We start from the raw sequence: 6,063 nt of genomic DNA, 5'->3' as shown, positions 1-6,063 counted from the left end.
TCCTGCCATCAGTGCTAACAGGGTCCTCCTGCTGCTGCGAAATGGCATGGGCTACTAGCATTCCTTCTGTTCCCTACACGGGCACAGACACGTGCAAAACCCAGCCAGAACGCCACATTGAGGAACTGTGGTCCCTCTTGCTATCAGCCAGCACCCGGCAGCAAACAGAATCTTTCTCTGAATGTTGGAGCTGATGTGCTGCTGAACAGCTGTCAGCAGGATTCAGGAAGCATGTCTTCTTTTGCTAGGTCAGCCCTATCAACGTCCCACAAACTGGGAAGTTTCAACACAGAAGCAGCATTGGAACAGGCTGGACGTCTGAGAGCCAGGTTCGTTCGTTGTAAGGGTGCTAGGCAAGAACTGCTCCAGGCCTTTCTCTTAGCTTCTGGCACCTCTTGGCCATATCTCCAATCTGCACATGGTATTCTCCCTGTAAGTCTGGCTGTTCAAATGTCCCCTTTTGTAAGAATCCCTATCATACGGAATTAAACCCCACCCTAATGACCTCATTTTCAACTAATTACATCTGTAATGACTCTATTTCCATTAGGTCACATTCTGAGGAACTGGGGTTGAGGACTTCCACACATGGATTTTGGGGGACAAAATGCAATTATACCATCAAGAGGTGGTGAGCCCTCACAAAGGAGTGACAACAGGAAGTTGTCAGCACCTGTGCTGGATGCTCTCCATCCCCTGCTCCAGCTACCCTCTCCACCTTGCTCTGTGCTGGAAGGCTGACCTCTGAAAACTGCATCCTGGAGCATCCTGACCTCCCATGAGCTTCTGTCAGACTTGAGTAATGGGAGACATGGGCAGGAACCTGGGGGGGGTGGGAAGAGAGGAGTCAGGCTGTACTACCCCATGCTGCTCTTCCCATCCCCTCCCAGCTAATTTTCAAATTCCTGTCTTTCCATGCTTCTTTCCTATTGAATATTTGACAGATAAAACTGAATAATATTGAAAGTATGGGTGAATGTGTATGGATTGCATCAGAAGCACATTCAGGAATATGAGCTGATGTTCATGAGCGCCTTTCCTGCAGCTCAGGTGGTTCACTTGGGAGAGCTTCCCAAATGTTCCTTCAAAGAAATGATGTTTGAGGTGATGGATATGCCAGTTATCCTGACAGGCTCATTACCCATCGTATAAACGTAACGAAATGTCATTCAGTGCCCCATAAATATGGAAAAGTATGATGTGTGAATTAAAATAAATATTTAAGAAAGTGTGCTAACAAGTCCGAACATAACTGTTTTATTTTTCATGCTATTTTTGGGAGATCTCCAAAATGTTCTTTAAAACCCAAACACACTTGCTTTACTGGTTTGCATTAGTGCATTCTGTCCTTCCCGAGGTAAAGGGCTCTGGACTGATCAACCCGCAGCTTGGAGAGCAAAACGTCTATTCCCCGGGTCCTTCCTCCACCTCTTGGAATGAGGCGTGTGGGGGCGGCTCCCGCCACCCTGAGCTCTGTCCCAGGAGCCGCCACCCGGGGGGTTGAAGCCGCGCCGCTGCCCAGGCGCTCCCCCACATCTGTGCAGGCACAGGAGGGAGGGGCCCTGGCAGCGGGATCGGACCTCCTTCCTCCACTTGGGAACCATGACTCGGGCCGCTGGGATGCAGAAACCCGCCCCCCCAAGGCTCAGCGGGAGTCGGTGGGGTGGGCGGGGCCTGGGGCGGGGCCGCCGCGAGGCTGGGCGGGACGGGGGCGGGGCGGCGCGCGGCTGCGCGGGGTGCGCGGGGCGAGCTCCTCCCACTGCGCTCCGGGAACTGCGAGCGCTGGGCACCTGCGAGTGTGCGGTTCCCGCGCTATGGCTCCCGCCGCCTCCTGCCGAGCGAACTGGGCCCGGTGCTGCTGGTGGCCGGGCGATGTGAAGCGGCTCCCCGCAGTGCAGCCGGGTCGCCCGGGATGTGGCTCAAGCCCGAGGAGGTGCTGGTGAAGAACCCTGAAGCTCTGGGTGGCCCAGAGGAGCGGCGGCTACTTCTTGCCACAGCAGCGCCGCGGGCACGGGGAGGGGATCGGTCACCTCACCGTAAGGGGGTGGCGGGGGTGGGCCGGGCCTGGGGTCTAGCTGACCGCCGCGCCCGCCGCTCCCAGCCGGGGGCTAGGACCCGGAAACCCGGGAGGCGCCTGTGCAGCCTGCGGGGCTGAGAGGGGCTCGGGGTGGTGCGGACGCTGCCTGGGCCGCCGGGCGGGCTGCGCGGGGTTCGCCGGGACGCTTCTCCCGCTGCGCTTGCGGAAGTGCGAGCGCTGGGCACCCGCCGGTCTGCGTTTCCGCACAGCCGCCGCCTCCTCCCTACGAGCTGGGCCACCTGCGGCCTTGGCCCGGGCTACGTGAAGCGGGGCCCCGGAAGAAAGGGAAGCAGGCCCGACGAGGTGCTGCCGAAGGACGCCCTGAAGCTCTGGGTGACCGAGAGGAGCAGCGGCTCCTTCATCCTAGGGCGGCGTGGCCGGTAGGCGAGGAGGGCGGTGGCCTCAGCCCTAAGGGGTTCGCGGGGGTGGTCGACTTGCAGCTCCCAGCCCCGGGCTGAGTGGCAGGTGGCGATTTCTTGGGAGACACGGTGTCAGGATGGCCTTGCCTCGGGTTTGTTCTCCTTCCTGCGTTTCTCTGGCTTGTCATTGGTGTCTACTCCCCACGCCCAAGTTACAGCGTCCTTTGCTGGAGTGTTGGAAAGCAGTCCTCATGCTATCCTTCTGCCCTGCAGCTCTGCTGTGCTTCTTAGTTCCTTAAGTTTTCTTGATTCTTTCCTTTATTTTTCTAAAGAAAAGCATGTCGTCCTTGAACAGAGGTTTATTTCTCCTCTCTGTCTGTATACCTGCTGTCTCCTCTTTTCGTCTTAGCATATTAGCTGGATCTTTCGGTGTGATGTTGAATAGGAGTGATAGGAGAAGTTGTCTTTTCCTTGTTCCTGGTTATCAGGAAAGTGTTGAGTTTCTTCGTAAGTATGATGTTCATTGTAGGGTTTGGGGGGAGAAGGTAAATGATATTATCAAGTTAGACAAGTTCTTGATTCCTCATTTGCTATGTGTTTTTCCTTTAATCATGAAATGGTATTCCATTTTTGTCAAATGCTTTGCTTATCAATTGGAATAATTTTGTGACCCCCCCACTTCTATATTGATGAATTTTCGAATGCTGGACCATTGTTGCATACTTGGAGCAAGTCCCACTTGGTCATGAGGTATAATTTCTTTTATATGTTGGTGGATCCTGTTTGCTGGTGGAGTTTTTTGTGGTGTGAACAATTGAAGTCAGGGAGTTGAGCATACTAGGCAAGCACTCTGACACTGAGCTGCATCCCTAGCCCCACCCCTTTCCTTTTACTTTGTGTGACTGTGACATGGGTTTCTTGTGGGCCTTGGTTTTCTTTTCTTCCTTTTTTCTTTTTCTTAAGTTCATTCCGAAAATCCCTGAGTGTTTTTGGTTGGTGTATTTAGGCCATTCACATGTAAAGTGATTGTTGGCATTGTTAGATGAATCTCTACCAGGTTGGTAACTGTTTTCTATTCCTTGTTCTGTTCTTTTTCTTTTGAACCTCTTTTCCTGACTTCTTTAGCAGTTGAATGCTTGGTGATGCCGTTTATCTGTTAGCTTGCCAATAATAGGTTGAAAAGAATTTGTAGTATATTTCGGGTTTGGAACATAATTTCCAGATTAGTCTGTGTCAACCTTCAGATATTATGCTGTTTCACATGAAATGTAGACTTTTTTTTTCCCCCCCGAGTACTGGAGATTGAACCCAGGGACACAAGCACTGTGCCATATCCCCAGTCCATTTGTAGCTTTATTTTGAGACAAGGTCGCAGAGTTGCTGAGGCTGGCCTTAAACTTGTGATTCTCCTGCCTCAGCCTCCTGAGCCACTGGGATTGTAGGTGTGCACCATCGTGCTTGGCCGAGATGCAGATATACTAGTATTCCCAGATCCTGTCTCATCTTTTCTGACATTGTCATCCATTTCACTTATTTGCATAGTGTAATCACTCAATAATTTTTTTGTTAACCCTTCAAACATTTCTTTTAGATTATTTAGAAATAGGAAAAATAAGAAATTTGAATCTACCCTCATTTCTTTCCTCTGAGACACACTTCTCTTGACGTAGCTCAGAGCTACTGACGTATGTGTTTTCTTTCTCTCTGACGAATTTGATGGTTAGGCTTGCTGGAAATGGATTTCCTGTTCTTTTTCAAGAAAGTCGTTCTTTTTAAATTTTGAAGGATAATTTCTCTGGACCCAGCCTGGCATGGTGGTCCTTGCTGGTAATCCTACCAATTTGGTAGAAGGAGGCAGCAGGATCACAACTTTGAGGTCAGCCTCAGCAATTTGTTGAATCCCTCTCTCTAAACAAACAATAAAACAACTGGGGATGTGGTTCAGTGGTAGAGCACCCCTACATTCAATACCAAGTATCCCCCCCAAAAAAAATCCTCACGTCATTTAGACTCATTGGTTTGTGATTCATTTCTTTTAACACCTTATTTCAACTCCCTTGATTGCATGATTGGAGAAGCCTGCTATCATTATCGTGTTCTTCCTAGGCTGTCTGCTTCACACCCCAACTTCGTTGAAGATTTTCTTTTTGTTTCTGCAATTTGAATATGATATACCTCAGTGTAGATTTGTCAATATTTTTCCTTTGTTTTTTTTTTTTTTTTTTTTTTGTAATTTTCTGCATGGTGTTCTCTGTACTTCTTGGATCTATGATCTGGGTTGTGTCATTAATTTTGGAAAATTCTTGGTCATTATTTCTTCACATGATTGCTTTCCTCTTCTCTTGTTTTTCCAGTTTGGGGTCCTTCTATCTTTGGGAATTATCCCCAGCAGTCAGATATTGTGTACTTCCTGTGTCTCTGTCTCTCTCTTGGCTTTTCAGTGGGTTTGGGGGTTTCTGTTGATCTGTCTTCAAGTTCACTGATTGTTTTCTTGACCGTCCCATCTACTGATGAGCCATGAAGGGCAATCTTCATTTTTGTTTATTTATTTTGTTTTTCATGTCTTAGAGTTTCCATCTGTCTGCTTTCATGACCTAGTCTTCCATACTCTATACCTTTTGTTTAGAGCCCTTCACCTATAAATCACACTTATTTTAACAGTTCTCTCAAAGTACCAAGAGCTATCATGTTTGTGTGTCATTCCGATGCATGCTTTATCTTTTAGTCATGTTTATATATGTCGTTGAACTCACAATCCTACTGGCATGTTTATATATATATATATATAAAAAGAACTTATTATGGTATATAAACACCTTATTATTTATACGTGTATATAAATAATAACAAGTGAGGAAATCATCTTCCTTGTGTGTTTTGCTACTCTGCTGGGACTTGGCTCTTTGCAGTTTACTGTCGCTGAAGGTACCAAAGGCCTCACATTCCTCCATGTCCCTGGTTGGGTCTCCCCTCTGTCCCTGGATTGAGAACTTCCCAGTCTCCCTGCTCTTTGAGCTGTCATGTGCTCTCATTTATCCTGGAGCTTTTGCTGTTGGCAAGAGGGAGGGTCCTAGAATCATCAATCAATCTCAGTCATCAGTGGACGTGTGACCCTGGCCTGTGACCTTCCCAAGTGTTTTCTAGCCACTTCCTCCCACCCCTGTGGGGACAGGAAAGCCAGAGGGGACACAGGAGCCAGAGATGGCCTTTCCCCAGCTGGGGTGAGGCCCTGAGGATGCTGCATGGCCTTATTCTTCCCTTGTCCAGAGAGCTGGGCAGGTGTCCCTGGGGTCTTTCAGTGGGAACTGGTGGGGTTCTGGTGAGAACACCTGTGCTGCCTTGGGGTCCCTTAAGATCGCAGCACCAGGGCTTTCTTATTCTGTTTCAGTCAGGCCCCCCGCACATTGTCAGACTCAGGACTCAAGTGTCCTGCAGTTCATGACCTCAGCACTGAGGGAGCAGGTCCCAGCTGTGCCCCTCAGATTACTTCTGCCGCTTTAGCTTTGGGGTTATGTTTTGACCCGTGACCTCGGTTTTCCGATGAGTCCAAGAAAAGCCTGTGATTTGCAGTCTGCTTGGCCTCTGCTGGTATTCATGGGAGGGGTGCTTCACAAGCTCTTTGCATGC

General features: G+C 49.2%; 1 protein-coding gene across 8 annotated transcripts in view; it reads left to right on the top strand.

The window, feature by feature from the left end:
• The first annotated feature begins 1,419 nt into the window (after positions 1-1,419).
• Positions 1,420-6,063, top strand: part of LOC306643813 (TBC1 domain family member 8-like) — an 87,890-nt gene continuing 83,246 nt past the window's right edge. For 2 of the 8 annotated variants that reach the window (XM_079110107.1, XM_079110106.1), the window contains exon 1: positions 1,698-2,036. The gene's annotated coding sequence lies outside the window, so the exon portion shown is untranslated. Of the gene's footprint in view, positions 2,037-6,063 lie in introns of all 8 variants that reach the window. The other 6 variants (XM_079110110.1, XM_079110109.1, XR_013759064.1 and 3 more) reach the window with 5 other exon arrangements.

Source organism: Sciurus vulgaris (genome assembly GCF_902686455.1).
Source record: "Sciurus vulgaris genome assembly, chromosome: 14".
Taxonomy (NCBI): domain Eukaryota; kingdom Metazoa; phylum Chordata; class Mammalia; order Rodentia; family Sciuridae; genus Sciurus; species Sciurus vulgaris.
This window is presented reverse-complemented; position numbering and strand designations above follow the sequence as displayed.